The sequence below is a fragment of the Aquila chrysaetos genome, chromosome 4, assembly GCF_900496995.4.
Source record: "Aquila chrysaetos chrysaetos chromosome 4, bAquChr1.4, whole genome shotgun sequence".
Classification (NCBI taxonomy): domain Eukaryota; kingdom Metazoa; phylum Chordata; class Aves; order Accipitriformes; family Accipitridae; genus Aquila; species Aquila chrysaetos.
In genome coordinates, this window is record NC_044007.1 from 76,772,476 (window position 1) to 76,794,766 (window position 22,291).

General features: G+C 37.7%; 2 long non-coding RNA genes across 3 annotated transcripts in view; one reads left to right on the forward strand and one right to left on the reverse strand.

The window, feature by feature from the left end:
* LOC121233271 overlaps positions 1-22,291 on the forward strand; it is a 144,146-nt gene that overhangs the window by 27,302 nt on the left and 94,553 nt on the right. The gene's annotated exons all lie outside the window — the stretch shown is intronic.
* Positions 1,923-22,291, reverse strand: part of LOC115340171 — a 48,926-nt gene continuing 28,557 nt past the window's right edge. The window contains exons 4-5 of the long non-coding RNA XR_003922948.1: positions 11,517-11,629; positions 1,923-3,561 (exon numbers count right to left, since the gene is read on the reverse strand). This is a non-coding gene — a long non-coding RNA (uncharacterized LOC115340171). The remainder of the gene's footprint in view (positions 3,562-11,516; positions 11,630-22,291) is intronic.

The window sequence follows — 22,291 nt, forward strand, 5'->3', positions numbered from 1 at the left end:
ATACTCTTGTGAGGGCCACGACTATGTTACTTAAAAAAAATGAAATGGAGCCTTTTGTGGATTAACAGAACCATTCAACTTCTGAATAGCCCAGGAAGTGAGCAAAACAAGTTTCATTTATTGTATAAATTGTAATTAATTTTCTCATTTGGGATATATCTGATTTTTTGCAGGATTCAAACTGTATTGATAGGACAGACAGATCAACATAGTGGCATGACTAGAAAAAGTAAATGGAAAACAGTATTTATCCCTCCTCTTAATCAGTAGTTCATTTGATAGAATGAGGTACAAGAATAAGTAATAGCAGAGGAAAATGAAACAAAGGACTGTGATGAAAGGAAAGACGGTAAGTCTAGGTGAATTTTATTTTAGGTAGCACTACCAGCAAAACTTATCTGTAAGCTATACCACATTTCCCACAGTATTACAGATTTAAGGTTTTATTCCATTTTATGCCACTTTTCCACAACTGACCATTTCTATGAAATTTTATTTATTTATTTTCTGTCCTGGTTTTGGCTGGGATAGAGTTAATTTTCTTTCTAGCAGCTGGTATAGTGCTATGTTTTGGGTTCAGTATGAGAAGAATGTTGCTAACACACTGATGTTTTCAGTTGTTGCCAAGTAGTGTTTATACCAAGTCAAGGATTTTTCAGCTTCTCATGCCCAGCCAGCAAGAAGGCTGGAGGGGTACAAGGAGTTGGGAGGGGACACAGCCAGGGCAGCTGACCCAAACTGGCCAAAGGGGTATTCCATACCATGTGACGTCATGTCTGGTATATAAACTGGGAAGAGTTGGCCTGGGAGGGCGGATCGCTGCTCGGGAACTAACTGGGCAGCAGTCAGCAAGTTGTGAGCAACTGCACTGTGCATTGCTTGTTTAGTATATTCCAATCCATTTATTATTATTATTATTGTCATTTTATTATTGTTATTATTATCATTATTAGTTTCTTCCTTTCTGTTCTATTAAACTGTTCTTATCTCAACCCCAGAGTTTTACTTTTTTTTTTTTCCGATTTTCTCCCCCATCCCACTGGGTGGGAGGGGGAGTGAGTGAGCAGCTGCGTGGTGCTTAGTTGCTGGCTGGGGTTAAACCATGACATTCTCAAACCATTAATTTCCATTAAAGACACCAAAAAGAACAAATGGTACACACTGTTCACTATTTAAAAGACTGTCAAAGATTCAGAAAGTTTAATCTTTGAGAGAGCGCACCACCACGCTTCCACTTCTTTTTTCCTACTTAAGTTAGTAACAACCACTGGCAAAAAGCAGAAAGGGTGTAGCTAACTTTGAACTATAGTTCAAATACTGAATATATTTGGAGGGCTCATAGTGAAGAAATTTCAAGATGTTAAAATCACTATTGTTATTATACCAAGTAATAACTTGCTAGTACAAAGTTAAAGAAGGATAGCAGTTAGACTTTCTTAGGTTTGGGGTTTTTTTGAGTAGCAGCAAATACTGTTTTTAAGACAGGCTTTTTTTTTTTTTTTTTGTCCCCACTTTTCTTTAAATGGTTCTGCCACACTACTTGATAGTGATGGTTATGCTTATAAAGATAAAATGAAAGTGGTGATCAGAATGTATAGTGTTGACAGGCAGACAGGCCTAACGGAAATATTCTGCTGTAGAAGTGAAATTGTAGTATTTCCAGTTGGTAAGCAATCATCTTATTCGATACATTTTAAATAAGTCTGAAACGAGTTATCTTCTCTCAAGAGCACCTGGTGTACAGTAAACTTCCAAAACTTCCCTGAGTGTAACACCTACAGCAAAAATGTTTATTCAGAAATGAGAGAAAATATATGTAACCTTTAAAAGAGGCATATTAAAACCGTTATGACTTCATAACATGCATTATGAAAAAAAACCAAACCAAATCCAACACTCCAAAAGGCAAAAAACCACTGTCGACTGTGCAACTGAAATACATTTAATTTACATGGTTAGTGAAATCATTAAAATATCTGTTTATCTTATCAAAATTATGTAGTGCAGGTCAAAACATTTCCAGAAACAATTTTTAGAATCCAGAATGTCACATTCTAACCTTGGGAACGCTGCATTTGTGTTGATAAAGTAACTTGGCAAAAAAAATCTAAGGCAATGATCAGATTATTCTACCTTTTTTTTAATTTTGTGTGTGCATATGTGGGTGGGGAGGTAATGCCACCTTTGAGGATTATGAGATTGAATATAATCTTCTGGATGGATACAATCCTATAACCACCTTCCTTTTTTTTTTTTTTGAATGATCATACATTTCAATGGATGAACATGGAAGCAATTATTTCAAGGGAAATACTTAGTTATAAGGAATTCTGTGCTTACAGAAACTTACCAGCCTGCTTGACTTCATTATTACATTCGGTCTGCCTTGGCACACCTTTAGTCTGCCCTCTGACAGCTTCATGTTTATATGCAACTCCCAGCATGAGCCTAGACTTAATCACCTATTTGACTCCATCTTCATGGAAGCTTTTGCCTCAGGATGCAGTGTGCTAGAGTTTAGGGCTGGCCTTTCTGTGTGGGAACAGTAAGGAGTATTTCTTGTTCAGGTTGTTGTTACTAGATCTCTGGGAAAAACTGATAGGCCAGTACCAGCAGATGGGAAGGTTTTTAAACACAGGCCAGTTTCTACAGCTGCTGGTCAAACATTGTTCACCTCATAAATAACATAATGATCTCAATAAGAATGTTTCTGGAGTCAGTAAAAAATCCCACATGCTGAAAAAACATTCAAATCTGGCTCTTCAGAGTAGTGTTCCACCACAAAGTACCAGTCTTAAACATGAAAATTACTTTAGTGTTCAGTTCACAGGATAATACTACAAAAAACTGTGAAATTAGCAGATCTGAAAGGGAAATGCAAATCACAATCAGGTACACAAACATCCACCAACAAATAAACATGAAATGTATTTGTCTAGAGCTCAGGAGTAAAGCAAAACTCAAGAATAAGGGACTCCTGGGTAGCTGTTGGGGTGAAGGAACAGACTGCAACCAAAACTTATTATCAATGGTGCTAGTAGGACTTCCTTTTAAGCTTTTCTAACGTTTCTCATAAGACCTTATTGCCATCAATTATAATTTTGCTAAGACTAGAGCCATTAGCACAAACATTTCCCATGCTAGACATGTCCTTCTCTTCAGTGTTGTAAAACATAGAACATTGTGATATAAATAGTATGTACTAATAGTAATTATTATATAAACACAATTTGAAAGGAATGTATTCAAGTACTCAAAAAAATGAAATTACCTCAAGGGAAAAAAAAAACAAACCCACAACATATTTTTGTCTATGCCTATACATTTAATCCATTTTAGAATCACACTGAAAAAAACCCAGTTTATTCACACATGATGAGTATAGTCTTATCTGTTAGGCAAGCTCATCAAAGATGAATTTTGGATTAAGAAACCCTCATTGTTTGTCTGCTGAAGAGCAGGACTTTTCTTGCAGATCCCAAGTCCGGCAGTAGGCATATCAGGAACCTCTTTCAATCTGTATTTTCCCTGCTGGCCTGAGGGGCAATGAGGAAGAAGTCCCTGAAACAAAATGCAAAAGCAACGTTTATTAGCTTTTTAGATGTTGAAAACCCATGCCTAGACATGGAGAACAAGGGGAAAGACAGGCTGAGAAAGCTGGAGTAGGGGTCGAGTGGAGGAACCCTCAAAATGTGGTGAAGGCTGAGTCTATCATGCAATTAAAGACAGCTTCTTATTGCATGTGTATAATAAGACAAATTTATATTGTTCTAACAGTCTTATTCTATCACTGCCTAATGCTAAGACCTTGCCTCTGCTTAACTTTGTTGGTCTTATTATTAAATGAAGAGTCTGGGTTAAACTAAACTGATATCTTTGCACATGACTGCAATTCTCTATTGACCACAGAGACAGAAACCTTTAGTTTAGGGCTGAAGATGCTGAGCCGTCTGCTGCTAACTGAACTTTCAGGAGGCTGTGGAAATTGTCACCGATGCCAGGCAAGCCCAGAGTAACAGCAGGCTGCTGAACTTGCTGACAAGAACTACAGTGAAATGACTGCACATCAATGAATTTGTAACAGTGAAATGAACCACAACAGGCAACTTTTTCAGGAAAGAAAACTACCTTTTATTTATGAATATTTAAAGTGACACTGTTTGAAAACACATCCTGTGTTTTTATTATGGAAATTTTATTGATAACAGATTTCTTTCTGCTGACACCTTGATTTCCTTTAAACGCTGGCAGTTCTTTGACAGTTCTTATTTTTTATGCCATGGTATTTCAGATAAACAAAGAATTCAGCTCAAGGCATTTTTCTGAAATTTGACAGCTCTTCCACATTTCATTTCTTTGACAATTTTTAAACTACTAACCCAGTCGTAACAGGGACTGCAAAACAAGGCAGTTCTGACAAAGTACACATGGTGTTTGAACCTTCTGTAAAAGCCATTTTGAAATAGTATATTGCTGCTGTAGTTGATTTTGAAGCATTTTAGAAATGTATCTGTAAATGTAAACCTACTGCATCTGACTTGAGTGACCATATATACTAGACTGGGTAAATGAAGTTTCTGCTTTTTCTTGTCTTTTACTTGCTCACATGCTCCACATTTTAGAAAGAGATGTGAATGTAATATATATTGAAACAGAAATTAGAATTTTTTCTTAATTTGAAATTGAAATATATAAGTTTTTTAATAACCTTTTTATCTTTTTCTTTTAAAAGGCGCTTCAGATGTAAGAGAGGTCATGAGATGACCTTGAGCTTTTTTTTTTAAATATATGATTCTGCACGTATGTCCTCATTTCCTATGAAGCAGCACATTAGAGGCTTTCAATTAACACGCTCCTCGTCTTGGGGTCTGGTCCATGGCAATCATGAGCCATTTTTCAGCCATTCCACCTTATGAATTGTGTGTCAGTTGCTTTGATGAGGTATGTGTTGCCAAAGTATAACCAGAATTTTATCTATCCTCAAAGTACAGAAAGTGTCTCAATTGCACTTGGTATATAGACCTCAGATTCAATTAAGATGGGCTTCACTCTTTCTTGAAATCTACAGAAGTTGTATAAAGGCAGGTAAAGAATAAACCCACTTCTAGCTGAAGAATGTGAGGTAAAAATGGAGGGAAGGTTACAGGAAAATGAATGAAAACTGCTTTCCAAATGAGAAATCATTGGTAAAAAGACTGTAGGAATGTATAACCCAGATCTTACAAGGAAGCTGGAGCCCATGTAGTGCTGTTAAAGCATCATGAGATAGACACTTCAGTTTTTCCTAAAATGAGAAATCTTCATAGAATCATTTAGGTTGGAAAGTACCCTTAAGATCATTGAGTCCAACCATTAACCTAACACTGGCAAGTCCACCACTAACCCACGTCCCTAAGCACCACATCTGCACATCTTTTAAATACCTCCAGGGATGGTGACTCAACCACTTCCCTGGGCACCTTGTTCCAATGCTTGACAACCCTTTCGGTGAAGAAATTTTTCCTAATATCCAATCTAAACCTTCCCTGCCGCAACTTGAGGCCATTTCTTCTCGTCCTATCTCCAGCCACCTGACAGAAGAGACCAGCACCCACCTCACTACAACCCCCCTTCAGGTAGTTGTAGAGGGTGATAAGGTCTCCCCTCAGCCTGCTCTTCTCCAGGCTAAACAACCCCAGTTCCCTCAGCTGCTCCTCATAAGACTTGTGCTCCAGGCCCCTCACCAGCTTGGTTGCCCTTCTCTGGACACGCTCCAGCACCTCCGTGTCTTTCCTGCAGTGAGGGGCCCAAAACTGAACACAGGACTCGAGGTGCAGCCTCACCAGTGCTGAGTACAGGGGCACAATCACCTCCCTGCTCCTGCTGCCCACACTATTTCTGATACAGGCCAGGATGACGTTGGCCTTCTTGGCCACCTGGGCACACTGCTGGCTCATCTTCAGCTGGCTGTCAACCAGCACCCCCAGGTCCTTTTCTGCCGGGCAGCTTTCCAGCCACTCTCCCCCACGCCTGTAGCGCTGCATGGGGTTGTTGTGACCCAAGTGCAGGACCCGGCACTCGGCCTTGTTGAACCTCATACAATTGGCCTTGGCCCATCGATCCAGCCTGTCCAGATCCCTCTGTAGAGCCTTCCTACCCTCCAGCAGATCAACCCTCCCTCCCAGCTTGGTGTTGTCGGCAAACTTACTGAGGGTGCACTCGATCCCCACATCCAGATCATTAATAAAGATATTAAACAGAACTGGCCCCAGTACTGAGCCCAGGGGAACACCACTTGTGACTGGCTGCCAACTGCATTTAACTCCATTCACCACAACTTTTTGGGCCTGGCCATCCAGCCAGTTTTTTACCCAGCAAAGCATACACCTGTCATAGCCATGAGCAGCAAATTTCTCCAGGAGAATGCTGTGGGAAACAGTGTCAAAGGCTTTACTAAAGTCTAGGTAGACAACATGCACAGCCTTTCCCTTGTCCACTACATGGCTTACCTTGCAATAGAAGGAGATCAGGTCAGTCAAGCAGGACCTGCCTTTCATAAACCCATGCTGACTGGGCCTGATCTCCTGGGGTCCCTAAAGGAGTAATTTGTTCCTTTAATGCCCTTCCTCTATAACAATCGAAAACAGGGCATTAGACCTAAAAACATTAATGGGACTTTTGCTTTTTAACTAGATATGCAATTTAGCCTCTTAAATGTCTTTTTACTCCCATCCAATGAGGATAAACAAACCCAGCCATGCTCTATGCAGTATTTGCTTATGTCTCACTCTAAAAATGAAGGAAAAAAAAAAAAAATCCATGCCCCAAAAAACCTTTTAGCATTTTGATTTTTTTCAAGAGTTGAAGCTCTATTATAAAAATCTTTAGCTTAGGACTCCTTTCTCAGACATTATTTCAAGGGATTCTCAGTACTTCCATAGTCTGCTCTGAGATAGCCTTATGGCTATTCCTCGTTTTCAAGCTTCTGGACTCATGACTGCCTGATCCTCAAAGCTATCTGACTGACTGGAAGGCAAATGCTGTATTGCCCTTGAATGCTGATTTACCCTTTCATGAGAGACACAGATATCCACAGTCCTTTAGGTTGCATTGGATATGCCAGCCTCAGACACATAAAAAGATACAACAGACCACCAATATTTTATTAAATGTCATGGCTCATGTTACACCCTTTTTAGAGAAACAAGATCTAGTCTATGCCAGGACAAAGCCAATTTTGGCATCTTTTTTAGGACATTACTTGGTTTCTATGAAGGTTTTCATCTGCTGTTCATTTACATACCCTAAAGTGAACTTCATTTTCCTTCAGTGTGTTTACCTGAACAAATGGTGAAAGAATTTTGGAGATATGGAAGAAACAAAAAGAGCAGGACTCTTACACAAAGGGATCAAATGTATCTGCTCTCCAACAGATTTCAGTGGTATTTAGGCTATTTGAGTAGCTTTTGTTACTTTTTTTGTTTTTAATATCACTCTTGCCTTGTCATTGTTTGGACATCTAGAAAAAAAAAAGGCAGGGATTCAAAAACACATCAATTGTACCTGAGAAGTAAGTCTGATGCATTCTACAATTGATCCTGTGTGAGTGATCAGTACGTGCTCAATAGCCACTTTCTGGATGGGTCTTGCAATGTTTTCTTGCAGTATTTTTATTAAAAGGAACAGATAGGAGGCAACAAGAAATCCTTCTGTGGCACAAATATGTTGGTATCAGCATCCTGTCCTCTGCAAAAGGACATTCTGCAAACTCCATTCTGTCTCTCTGTACTTCATATTTGGATGTTAAAGCTTTCTGAACACTGATATTTATCTCCTCTGGGACCATTAAATGAAAGCATTTCATACAATTTTGCATTTGTTGTAGCTGACGTGTCAAACCAAGTGTAAACTGATGAACATCTCTTACATTTTCAGTACTTCTAATGAAATGGCATAATTTAATTTTAGAAGAGAAGAGGTAGCATGAAAACAACATAGTTGGAAGCAATCTCTTTGTTGAATAAGAAGTCTGTTTTCGTAAGTTTACAAGAGCAAATAATGGAACACTAACACCAAGAAAAAAGTCCAATGTCACCTTTAAGTCAGCAGGTGCAAGATATCAATATTAAAAGGTTTCTTCCTTTATTCCTGCCATGGATCTGAAGTAGTTAAGTTGTTACATTAACCAACGTCAATAAATCGTCCTGCACTTCAGTAGATAAAAAATATTCCACGATGTCTCCTGTTGTGAATTCTTATAACTATGAATTCAAAATTTTAATTCCAAAACTTCACAATTTCCTGTTAGTCACAGGCTGTTTTAATAAACAGAATAGTAAAACAAACACATTTGTTTTATTATTTGTGATAAATGACTATCAAAGAAGCAACAGGAGGCTAACTGAAACTGAGGTCAATTTCTTTAAAATTACTACTGAATATTCACACCAAACATCTTGCAGCATGTACCGAGCTCTCAAAAGCATAACAATAAAGTTCTCCCATTGTCACTCCTGTAGCAAATAATTTTTGGGGTATTGAACTCGCTTGAAAAACAACAGTTTATCTTTTTAAATAATTACACTTTTTAGTACTTTAAGATGAAGCAGCATTGCTGATAACTGCTTCTTACCATTGTTTTATTTAAGTAAACAGAAAACTAAAGTAAACCTCAGATGTGAATAGGCTTTCTTTTTGGCAGTTTCTGTTCAGCTGTGGAGGTAGTTGGTTACAGACTTCAGACAGCCGCTCCAGCTATCAGAGCCAGAAAAGAAACATAGATGGGGCCAGCTATGATCCCAGTAATGAATAATTTTATATGAGGAGAAACTAAATATTGGGATTCCTCTTTCTGGAAATAAATGAACTGAGAAGCAATATGATACAGGCCTGTAAAATCACAGTTGGCTCAGGGATTGCCTCTGATATCATAACTCACTATTACTCATAATATGAGAAGTTGGAAGCACACAATGATCCTCTTACCATAATTAAGGCATGCATTTAATGGCAAAGGGAAATATATTTTCATACAGCTTGTAGTGTGGAACTCAGTACCACAGAATATGTTAGAGGGAAAACATAAAAAAGGGTTCAAAGAGGGAGGCTGGAAAAATTATACTTAAAGTTATTGATGCTTTTGAACAAAATGATCCAGCAGCATTCTCTGATTCAGAAGTCCTCATATTGATGCATCATAGAAGCTAGAAATATGTTACACTGGGGAAGGCCTGAATATTAAACTTCTCCCCAGACATCTGCTTCTCGTCACTGTTAAAGGAAATGTACTGGTGTAGGCAGGCTTTTGGTCTCATCCGGAAGGAAGGGTAAAACATGGTCACACTTAGTGCCATGCACCAGGAAGCTGAAAACTGCATGCTATTTTCCTCGCATAGGAATGTGTTTTAAGATGGTTAAGAATTTATTCTTCATAGGAATGAAAGCATTTTCAGCTTTTCTTGTGACAGGAGGGAGTAAAACAAGTTTAACAGAAAAGATTTTGCCCTTTGTTAGGCAATTTGTGTTGTTAATCATTATCTTCTCTAAAAATGAGACAGCAGCTGCACCAGAGAAATTTTGCTTAAGCCCCCCAAGTCAATTATTAGTTCCTCAAGAAGCCATTCATATAACAAATTTCTGTTCCAAGAACACAAAAACCAATGCAAATTTATTCATACACGTCTTTTCATGTTGTAAACGCTTGAGGAAGGGCAGTGATGATACATGAGTTTTAAACTGCTTTTCATATCAGTTCTGTGTTTTTCTTTGCCCGACGATAGAATTTCATTATATTATAATAAAGCTTTAGTGCTGGTACAACTTGTTCCTGCTGTAATTTGCTTGTTTCAGTTTTGCTTCTTCTTTTAAGAAGTCACTTTTAAAAAGTGTCAAAGAAGCAATTTTTAAGTCTAGACAGCATAAGCCAAATACATGGTGAATGAAAAGGCTTTCAGCCAGCAGGAAAACTGTGTGTGACTGATTAGCCTCATTGAGAGGTGGGCTACAGAGTGAAAAATACAATGCTGTTGTCTGGTGCAAGACAGCTACACCAGAAAAATCATGGGGAAAAAAAACCCGGACGTTTTTCAAGCAACCTGCAACGTTTATAAAATATGCCTGATCACACTGCATTATTATTAATATCTTCTTGCACCCATGGAACAAAAGGAAATTTGTACAAAAATGTCTCAGCATGGCATGATTAAAGGTTTCGATGGTTTGGACTTTTTTATCAACTAGTGAGCTTTAGGACTATTGGGACTTCAGCAGAATCACAATTCCAAGTCAAACAAGGGGACTCCAAAATAACACCATACAAGGTTGTGTAAGCACCTATAACATACGGCTAAGAGGCCCTCCAGCATTGTGTGTGTGGTCATTAAGCAGGCTGTGATCACCGTGACTGCACTGGCAAAACAGGGACTGGTCACATCGTCCTTCATCAGAATACCCCTTACCACTTCCCTGATACTTTTTAGGGTATGTATTTATAGCTTATACCATTGGATAAGTATATCTTGGGTGAAATACTCAATGAAAATGAGTATTCAACTTCTGTAGAAGTTGTTGGTACTGCTGTTTCATTATCAGGAGTTCAATGTTCAGTGGCCTCAGAATTCCACAGTTATTTGCACATTTTGCTGAAAAGCTGATTAGCACTTAATTTTGAACGCACAACCATCTCTCAACATCACATTGGTTTGTCAGATTCAGAGGGACAAAATTTGAATTAAGCGGCTCAAGTTGTGGCTCCTGTCTTTAATATATAGCCACGACATTTTTTTGCAAGATATCAGCTAATCAATGATGGAATCAGAGAGTCAGGGAAGCTCAAGTCAGTAAAAATGCCGAAAGAATTAAGTCTTAAAGCATTGGGCAAAATGCTTAATTCCATAAAGGCCAATAAGAAAACAAGCCTCCAGATTTTGTATTCCTTAATGTTATTAAACTTATGCAACTCAAAACAGAGAACTGAAGTTTTATAAACCAAATGTATATATTTACATGTTTCTAAAAGGTAATTATGTCTGTCTTCCTAAGTGCACTTCCATTTGCCCCTTTATATCAATTAAAGCTAAACCCAGGTAGCAGAACAGCAAGTATTTTCAAAAGCCTACGTTTCAAAGTGAGTGGCTGGTGAGACTGTAAAACAAAATGCAATGTTAGTTACTAGCTCATCCCTCACAAGACTGCTCATGAGCACCACTTTTTTTCCAGTTGCCAAAATATAAGTAAATCTCACAATCAACATAGTTAGCTATTACCACAATATCTGAGCACTTCTGGTATGACTGTATGTACCTCACTTAGTACGTATGTCTCACATTGAGATACTTACCTTCAGCAGTAACTACAGATTCCTTTTAAGTTCATGATTTTCTTCATTTGATATGTAAGCACAAAGATGGCTCCAGGTAAGGCTTAATTTGAAATACAGCACTGAGTATCATATTTTTTTTATTTTGCCTTTGCTGCATGTCAAAGTTTTGTTATGTAAAAGATATTGACAAAGTTACCAGCAGATAACTTAGCCTTACTTCTTTTTTCCTGGAGGACAGGTGGTGGGGAGGATTCTGCACTGCTTATACAAAGTCCAGCTTCTGCATATTCACTGCAAATCTCCTGTTGCAATGTTTTGGCTGGAGAAAACCTGAACACAAAGCAGATGAATTATAGGCAAGGCCACAGAGAGCATGCCTTGGAATGAAGCCAAGCTGCCACAAAGGACTGGACTGTTTCCTCTAACCCATTTTTATATAGTTTTCATCATTTAAAACTAAACAAACAAACAAAAAAACCCAAGAAAATTTGCAGCAGAAATTGATTATATGTGGAGATTTAAGCAGGAAAAGCAACCTGGCACCCTGCAATAGTAAGAAGATAATTCAAAATAAGTATTGCTGTTAAAGACAATGCAGCACCCTGCAGCAACATCCTGCAGGAGGCAAAAATTGAGAATATGCATGGAAGTACAGGAATAGAGGTAAATACAAAGTGTGATAAATTTAACAAGGACTAAACAAATGAAGTTTACAATGGGAGGCAGATGGACAGGAAGCCAAAAATGATTATCAAGTATGTAGTTGGAAAAAAAATCCCCACCAAATTATAACAATGTAATTACAAATTCATACGAGAACTATAGCCTTTTTTTCCAGCTGCCCAGGTTCCTCTTATCAATCATGTCAATTACTGTATTTATGAAGTGACTCTAACATGCATGATCACTAAGCTTGATCAGAGCTGCTCCTTATTACTGAGTCACTAAAGTCACTCAAAAGTTTCATTTAACAGGAACTGATTGTGTTTCTTTGCTGTACACTCAAGAAGGAGAGCATCATCTCAACAACAACCAATTTAGGAGGAGAGAAGGAAAACTGTTGAAAGAAGGCATTATTTAACTTAAAAATAGTTAAACCCATAGTTTGACTAAGATCAGTCTAACAAAATTCATCTGTCTACCATCAACTTCCAGTTTTAGATTAGTGTTATGTGATGATTGCTAGAATTGGCACAAAACCAAAGGAAATTAATATTTTACCCAAAAGTTAAATTAGAGAGGGATGATTTTAGGTGTTACGTAATATTTGCTCAGTGCTCCAACTGTGTCATTTGGATTTTAAAATTGCAAACCTACACTTAATTCCTTCCTAGTCTTCTGTCCATTTTTAATGATGTTTATTTCATTTTGGTAATGCTTTCCTCTGCAAGAAATGTTACTCAGGAAGCACAGGACGTGTATAAAAAAACCCGCAACAATAAAATGTGCATCTACCTTAAACCATGAGTCCAAAAGTATCAAATGTTAAAATAGTCTCATATACTAAAGAGAAAAGGACATTTTAATTGTGTACGAAAGTTTAGAATAAACTGCATGACTAGTGTAAGCAATACATTAAAAGCAGATTACAAAGTGTTATTATCAGGTTCTCCTTTTGTAGAAGACAGATAAGTGCGGTAAGTCCTCAGCCACAGACACCCTTGTTCATCCTGCTTAACTTAAGGCACTTAACTGAAACACCTTATTAAGAATGCACTTGTCTGTGGCTTCTTTTATAATCAATGGTGAAAGCCCAACATCTCCAGAGTGAGATTTTGTCCAATTAAAGATTTGAATCATCCTCTGAAGGCACCTGTTCCTTTTAATTGACTAGGGTGACTAAGCTTCTAACTTAGATGCCTCAATTAAGTGCTTAAAAGTTAAGTAGGATGAATCTAGGTGGTAAAAGATCACAGAAAACTTTTGCACTGTGTTTCGTATACCAAGTGCAAGAAATAATTCTGTTCATATTACCAATGCTCCTAGGAAGACATAAGCTTCATCTTCCTGCAAAGATGTTTGCAGGAACATCTGTTAACCCTCTTGTGGTGGGTTGACCTTGGCTAGCAGCTGGGCACCTACCCAGCCTCTCGCTCGCTCACCTTCCCCAAAAAGGGCAGGGGTAGAAAATAACATGAAAAGGCTCATTGGTGAAGATAAAGATAGGAAGATTGCTTAACCAATTATTGTCATGAGCAAAACAAACTTGACTTGGGGAAAATTAATTTAATTTATTGCCAACTAGACAGTCCTGGCCGCTCCTCATGGAGGCCACTCCTACAGCCCCCAACTACCCGTGCCTTGGCATGCAAATCCAATACACCTCCTTTTCCCAAGCAAACACAAATATTTTGTGAGTCATGATGAGGTTGTAGATAAAAACTTTGTATTATTCTAGAACAGAAATATGAGTCAGGTGTAAGACCTTTTTCATTAATTTTCTCACTGATAGTTCAGTTTATTGTAAAAGTGAGAGTTTTCATTCTTGCTGGTGGGACTTTTTAGTTCTGGATGAAATAACTATCTAATTTCCCCAAAGGACAGCTCTCAGGATGTAGCACTGAGCTGAGGGTATTCTCTGTGCTGTTAAACAGGCAATTAGTTTCATCCTATGCTTCCAGAACTGACGAGCCTGTTTCCTTCAAAAGGGAGTTCAGATACTCCACGGATCCAGTCAGATGTGGATACTGAACCACAACTCCACCAAAAGCTATTATGTTGCACGTATGGGTGTTTTTGCCTACAGAAATACTAACTTTAATCTGGAGTGTGTCTGATGTCTAGGGAAGGAGGAGGTGCTGTATGATCTCTTGCATCTGTAGATAGAAAGTGCAAATAAGTTGACTGAAAAATGTTTTAGGAAACAACCTGAAATGTCTCAGGTAACTCAGTTTATACAAGGGAAAAACAGAGCATGTAAACTCTTCTCCAAGAGAAAGTACACAGCTATACAGGTAAAGTGTGAGCAAATAAGTACCTAGTCTACAAATAGCACCACTGATTTTGCTGTTGGTTTCTTTTGGCTTTTTTTGAACATTTGGGTAGAAGATTGTAAACAAGTCCCTTGCTCCTCCCTCCTATTAAAAAAAAAATAATCTGTCCAGCATTTCTGCTGTTTCTCCAGACCACTGGTTCCTCTCAAGTCTTCTGGAAGAATCTAAAACTCGACATCCTTCTTGCTGCTGAGCTGGACAAACTCTACGTTATTTACCTAGTGCCTGTCACATTACATGGTCCTTCTGAAGTTTCACAGGGCTCATTTTGTTACAGAAAACATCTCTGAAGATGTCTGACCTATATACCCTGAAGCTCAGATCATCTTTAAAAGCGATTATGAAAAACCTTACACTCTCAAACTTACTATCACACTGCCAGTACTGACAAGAGGAACTGACTTTTCTTTGCATTTGTGTCCTAACTCAGGGAGGGCTGTGTTCTTGAAGAGTGAGGCGAGACTGATGGAGTCTAATTTCAACAACACTGATGCTTTAATTTATGCCTAGTTGTTACATATTATTTAATTAATGCAGCATAATCCAAGAAATACTTCTAGGAAAGACCCTGTTCTCATTTTACATGCAAAGTTTTTTATGATCCTTAGCTTATTACAAAGAGATTCCCCTTCTAAGAGGAATTAATGCAGATGCATGGATTTCATAGAATTAGTAAACACGCTTCTTACTTGTTGCACTACAGTAATGACTAAGCCTCTTTTGCAAGATCTAGATGCTATCAAGTGCCTTAGCTGAACGACTTGGCTGGTAAGCTGCTTTTACGTGTGGAAGTGTATGGTATATTCTTAAGACTTGGAACTCATAGAAACAATGGGAAAATACATACCAGGTGAACATGACTATACAACTAAGTAAACTGCAGCTCTGGTGCTGTGACTGATACCTCCTTCAGAGCAGTCCTTGATTCTGCTAGTTTTTACCAGACGCAATGGGAGTTGCTGAGACCTTTTCCTTTCTGAAAACATTGTTCAACTCAGACTTCTTTAGAGGTCATAGATGGGATGATGAAGACTTTCTGCCTAGCTAGTCCACTGATTCTTTGACTATCACTGTCAGCTACACTGACACGAAGTTCTTGACAAAATGGTCTGATTTTATTCCTTTCTGAAAGTTTATGTTAAACATCAGTTTCTTATTGCATTTCTCTGCTATAGCTCTTTTGTGTGATTTTTCAGCATCCAGCAGAAATCATTAGGTACATACTTAATGGTGATCCAAAGGAGCTTCCTTCACACATACTCACTCCAACTACCAGGTCTTTGAAGCACCAGATACTGAGACAGAAAACAGAACTATCTGGCATGCATTTCACAAGCCTGTGTACCACCGGAGAGAGAAAAATATACATGCCAGAGCTCACTCCAAGGCTCATCCTCTGCCAGCTGGGCTTGTAAACAGGTTACAGACTTCTTGAATAAATAGTGTTGAGAAAATCTGTGAACCAAATGTCCAAATAACCTGAGGGTCAGTTTGATCAATGACCAAAAATAAGTTCTGAAGCTCTGTTCTCAGCTGAAAGATTATATGAAACAATTTTCCTGTGGCTTTAGCCACCTGTGAGCCTCGAATAAACTCCTGTTAATCCACTGACTGAGACAGAGTAAGATCAGATTTATTAATGTTGTTCCTCAAAAAACAGCTGATGAAAACAGTTGGCAACTGACTGCATCACCCAAAAGCTGTGACAACTTCTTCTGAATTAATCAGTCACTAATCAGTTGTTGAAATAAGACTGTATAGAATGTGCTTTTGTAGGTATGCTCAACCAGTGAAAACTATTTTCTGAGGGCTCTTTTATTGTTTCCTTTCTCCTTACTAATATTCTGAAATACGATGCACTCTACAAACCTTGATTCCATGACAGCAAGAGTCTTGCTGGATTATTTCTTAACCTTAGTTACCTAAAGAAAAATAATTTTATATATCATTGTCACAGAGAAAAAAAAAAAAGGAGAAAAAATTCCCCACAAAAAAACCCTCAACATAAATAGGGTGAAATCAAAGTATCAAGAGAAAAAGAACAGTGAGAAAAACTACATATAAAACCCAGGTCTTGTAATTTAATGGACTCTGGGTTACTCCTCATGTTGTCAGAAGCAACAAAAATGAACTGATTAACAACAGGGATTATTGTCTGATTTATGCTTCTCAGGTGAGGAAGAGCAGACAGACTGAAACCACATGCTACCTCAAAAGAAATGACTAGCACTCAGAATTTCACTGGTCTATGATTAGGATCCATGTAGGCAGATATTCTGAAGAGAAACCGTGTTTGTCCTTCAAGAAAGAAGGGTCATTACTTCGGAAAGCTGAGTCTCAATCTTGTCCTACTGGCTTGGTTTTAATTTCCAAATTAAAACCCTAGTAAGAGAAAATGTATTTTCCTCTTGGATGTCAGAGTGCTGAAATTTCCCACTGTCATACAAAATACTCTTTTCTGCAACCTAAAGTCAGAGTAAGGTAACAATTATATGCTACAGTGACTCATTTTCTTGAGGGCAGGATGCTAGGCAATAGTAAACCCAATGCTTTTTAAAGTAACTTGTATTTTGTGCCTCAAGACATTGCTGAACGAACAGTGCTTTCCCTCTTTGTTGCCTTCTGACAGGGTAACAATTCTATATTTGACATTCCACTATTTAAAAAAAAAGAATTCAGCTTTATCAAGCCAAGGTGCTTTTGTCCCTCAGCCTCTGCTATCCATGACTGTATTTGTTCTAAGTGTTTTAATTGGTACATGAGAGTTTTAAGACCAAATTAAAAAAAAAAAAAAAACCCAACTTTTTAGATCTCAGGTGTTGTGGTTTTCATGTATGTATGTTTGGAGTTTTTTTTAAATGTCATTTCTGAGTTGTAGAAATCTTAGAAAGCTTTTCTAAAAAGCAAGAAATTCAGGAAGAAGCTCTCAGATAGAAGAAAACAAGACATAATCAGCTATGTTAGAATGAGAAGTTAAGCAGATTCCACGTAATGTATCAGAGCACCTGGCTTTTGTGCTTAGAGCATCTTTAGCTGTGGTAGCAACAATCTTCACAAAGCACTACATCATCCTGGGAAAAACGCTACTGCTCTGAAAAGTCAAATTAGCTCTAAACAAGCAGGCTAGTTAGGCCTTGAGCCTAGATAGATTTCCTAGATAGGATATCCCTGATGGGGGGGGGGAGGGAATCTCTGAAAGACTGGAAAACTCTCATTTTCCCAGAAATATGGAAGGTGCTTTGGATGACATTATTATCTAAATAATAATGTCAATTCAAAGGAGAGGTTAGAGTGACTACAAACGTCTGAGGTTCATTTTAGCCTACATATAAATGTGATTTTGTGTTACTACACAGCTTATACCTAGACAGATCAATGTTACCATCTTGTTCTTGTCTAAAATGCAGTTATTACCCTGAAGAAAATCATAACTTTTCAAACTAATAAAATGCTGATATTCTTGGCAGAGAAAGGTGCATAGATTTAGTCCTGTAAGTATTTTAATCAACTTGCATTCTCAGAACTTTTTTCTGCATCATCATTCAGATTTTGTGATGTTCCCAGAACAAGATTTGCTCCTGCACTGATGTTGTTCAAACCCAATAATGTTACCGTCTTTGAACAGAGAGACTAGCAGCCTTAGATCACAGATCAGTTTGTTCTTTTGCTGGTGAACAGGAACTCACCACAGAGATCTACCATTCCAGATTCTCTCATATCAATTCTCAAGGTCAAAAATGAAGAGAGAGGAAGTTTGTTTAATTATTGCTCAGCTTCTCTGGCATTATGCAAAAGTGCTGAATTGTAAATGACAAGCGATTTGGTGATGTTTGCATATGAGAAAAAATTATTCTGGGAAATCAGATTATGAATATTATTGATCCCAAGGTCCCTAGGATGTGTCAGTGTTAAAATCACAGAGCAGTGAGCTGAATTTGACATGCAATATTTTTCTATTCTATCTTTTCCCAGCAGATGAGCCTTTTCCCTGTTTACTAAAAAATGTCAATATCTGCAACATCCTTTCCTGCATGTGGTATAAGCATCTCATTATAATGTGACATTCAGGTCTTCCCTCAGAAAGAAATAACAACTCATGCAATTTGAAGGACAAGCGTAAATGTCAATCACGCAAGAATTTGGCAAATAGCTTTACATCCTGGAAATTTTTAGTGATAAAAGGTAAGAGGAGCCACTGAGAGACACTCTCAGCAGACTGTCTTGAGTGTATCACATCTATTCAAGCAGGTGCAGGAAGGTGTTCTCTTCAGTGCCCATCCAGGAACAGCTGGGGAAAACATGGATGATTTGAAGTTACACATATAATGAAAACATATCATGCTCCTTCCTGAAGCAATAACCATTCGGCTTATCCTATACTCATTTACACTGCAAAATTGATTGGTCTAATGTTAAAACTCTTGTCAAATCACTATCATCATAATTGTATTTTCTCTCTACAAAACTGCATGCAAAGTATATTTCAAAGGTTCAGTGGAGATTGTCTGTGACTGCCACAAACAAAAATGAGAACATCAGATACCAACAGAAAATATGAGACCACCTCTAGCTACTTTGTCTTGTTGCTGTTTTTCAAGAATTATGCTGGCAATATGACAAAATAAAGAGCAGAGCAGAGAATAAAAAAACCTTGGTCTTTACACTTGCAAGCTTTTGAACTAAATGCTTTCCCACTCTTTTTTAGCACATAGTCACAAAGGCTACCTCTTTATTTTTCCTGATGACAGTGAAAGAACATCTTATTGCAATCAGAACACGCAAAATAAAAGAAGGGAGGCTATTTAACATGGAAGAAAATTTCAAAGAAAGGCAAAAAGTATTGCTACAGGTTCTGGGGCAGTCTGAATTCGGTAATAAAAGAGAATTAGAGTCACAAACTCCAGGTAAACAAAATGTAGTTACTTATGGGGCTTTCATTGCTGAATGTAGACAGTGGATAACAGCCCCAGCTCCCAACATAATTATTTTGTAAATATTTTTAATATGAACTGTGTAGAGTAGGGTTATTCATGGCTGATGCAGAAGATGCAGAACTGTTCTCAGATTTTGGGAGATTGCATGACCTGAAATACAAAACTGAAAACTAGCTAAGGTAGTTATGGGTGCCCAAAACAAAGAGTATTGTATAATCTAAACTCTCAGATTACTCTAGCACACCTAACTGCTATCTAGGTTTATATTCTGGAAAAAACCTTCATAAACACTTTTAAATAGCTGTTAAAAGACAATTCAAACTGGAAGTAACTGAGCTTAAACTTTAAGGAGGTATGTCTTCAGAAAGTGTTACCTTATATCTTCTTCCAAAAAAATGTTTATTCAACCAATTCCACACATGCAATTCTATGCATAGACATCAAATAATTTCACATTATTAATCATACAATAATATTGTGTTCATTTGTCAAATATATTTTTGATGCTTCAGATACCACTTGTCAAGAATATTAGAGATTTTTTTTTTTCAGTATTGGGCAGCCACTAGGGTAAAAACAAACAAACAAGCCAGTTAAAAGAAATGATAACTTCTCAGATGAACGAACTGTCCACCCTGGAGATCTTAATAATGACAGATTTCCTCTGTTCTATGCAAGTACTGCACTTAAGCATCCCTAGATCGTCTCCAGATTTCATTAGATCAAGTAAAAGCCAAAGTATGTAGGGAAACAGAAATCTTTACCCTTGATATAACTGACCTTAAGATTATCTCAGAAGTGTGCGCAACACCTGTCTCCTCAGTCTTAAGTCATAACTTTTCCAGCAGAACTGTGTTTGCACTCTATGCAATCTGTGGCACAGGGGTCTAGCTGTCTGTAGCCCATGCCCCAGTTTTGTATGGTGCAATTATGTGGCCTTGGCTCAGCTTTACTGAAAAATTGTTGAGCTGTGAGAGAGGATATAGGCTAAAGCCAAGATTTTCTTCTTGAGAAAAAGAAAAATGAAGACAGAAGTGAAATTGTTGAAACACTAGTAGCAACTCTGGGACTCAGAGAAAGATACTGATACAAAAAGGTGTGAAATGCTGAAAAGAAGCAACAAGTCAAAAAATGGTAACTCAAAACCATGAAGAACCAGCCTATTCCAAGGACCAAGGAAGGTCTGACACTTTCCCACCTGAATAATGATTGTCTGGGCAGCAGAAACGCATCAGATGCCTGTACTGGAGATGCTGAGCATACTCATTTTTAGTCTAGTTATTCCTAGCTACCTGCTCTGTGTATTTAGCCAATGAATAAGTGCTGTGTATTTATAAACTGTGTGTAGTACTACTATAGAGCCTCTGCACATGGTGAAAGGTGTCCACATTAAAGGGACCCAATAAATGAAGGGTTACATTTGTGTAATAACTTGAATGTTCAGTGAATATAGTGACATATCTAGAAAAAGTACACTGGCTTCCGGAAGAAAAAACCTGCTTTTTGTGTTAACAAATAGTGACAAAGTCAGGGCATTAATATTATATGTAATGAAAATACTAATTTTACACTCTAAACCTTGGTCTCTAAGCAGTTCATTTTAAGTCTGTATATTGATACACTATATACATGAGTTGTAAGAATTTAACTGACTTATATAAATTTCATAAGAAAGTCCTGTAATATTTAAAATAAAAATAGACAAAAAACCCCAACCCAAACCCAACACAACTCTGACTGTGTATCAAGTTACACAAAACTAAACTCCTACAGAGCAAGGATTTGGAATTTACAAATATCAACTAATCCCCTTTCAGGGACCCTCCAACAAGAATTCAGTAAGACATAAATTGGTTTAATCCAGGATTGGTTTTCTTCTCAGGTCTTTTTGAAACAGAGGGATGCCAAATAAGTATACGGTATCTGAGTGAAGATTCCCTGCACATTTCAGAAGCCATTGTTAATATAGCATAATATAATTTTCTAACAGCTGCTACTCATTAGTCTCAACTCAGTCTAATGTCTTTGGGGTAGGAGGCTGTAGTGTCTCAAACATAGTCCTCTCTGCTACCTAATCATTAGAAAATGTAATGGAAGGCACATAGGTGCATCTGTCACCTATTCCAGTCTTTGAACTAGTCTTTACAGATTTTTGAAACTCATGTAGATGGAAAAGGGCTTTTTTTCCACTACCTTTCTAGGTAAAGCTGTCCATATATTGTCCACTACTAAAGTCAGCAGTGTTAGAAAAACACCATGAGATTCCCAGATAGAACGTGGGCCTTTGTTAGCAACTGCTTTCAGGTGGAATAGGAATGCATTGTGGTATTTTTGATACCATGACCTAAGGTCTCAAAGCTGGAAGGAAAGTGCTCAATCTTAATGAAACAATATCTTCATCTCTATTTATACTTATGTTTAAGAAAGAGAAACAAGCAAAGAAACGTATTAAAGAGGTTGATAATTTGCCTGGTCAGATAGCAACAATTTTATCATCATTTTTTTAAATGCAGGAACAAAGCTGTTGAATTCTGAGACTTTTCTTCCTCCTGAAGGAATATGCCAAATAAGCATCTTTTTTTTCTGGCATAAGTTTATGAACAGCTATAATCACTACACAGATATTATAAAGTTTGTTTCTTTGACATTTATCAATCCACAGTGACCAGGCAGGGCCAGAACACTGAGTACGTGGCTCCTGGACCAGCCTTGGCCTGTGTGTTGTTTATCTTCACCTTGGGCCCAGGAGGGTCCCATTATTTTGGTACTTTCATTTCCATACTAGGATCATTCCTCATTTTAAGCACTGCCTGTTATTCTTTCTCAGAAATTAAGTCTTGCAGCTAGACCCTCAGAACCATCACCAGTTTCCTTTTTTCCCAAGATTCCTAGGGACAAATATACTAGTCCCCTAGTTTCAATTGTAAATTCCTAGCTTCTTGTCTCAAAGACAGACCGTTTTTGAAGCTGAACAGACACCCAGACTAGGAAGATTTGGGAGAAAAAAGAAAAAAAAAAAATCACTTTGTGATCTATAATGCATTTCTCTTCATTAGATTCCTCCC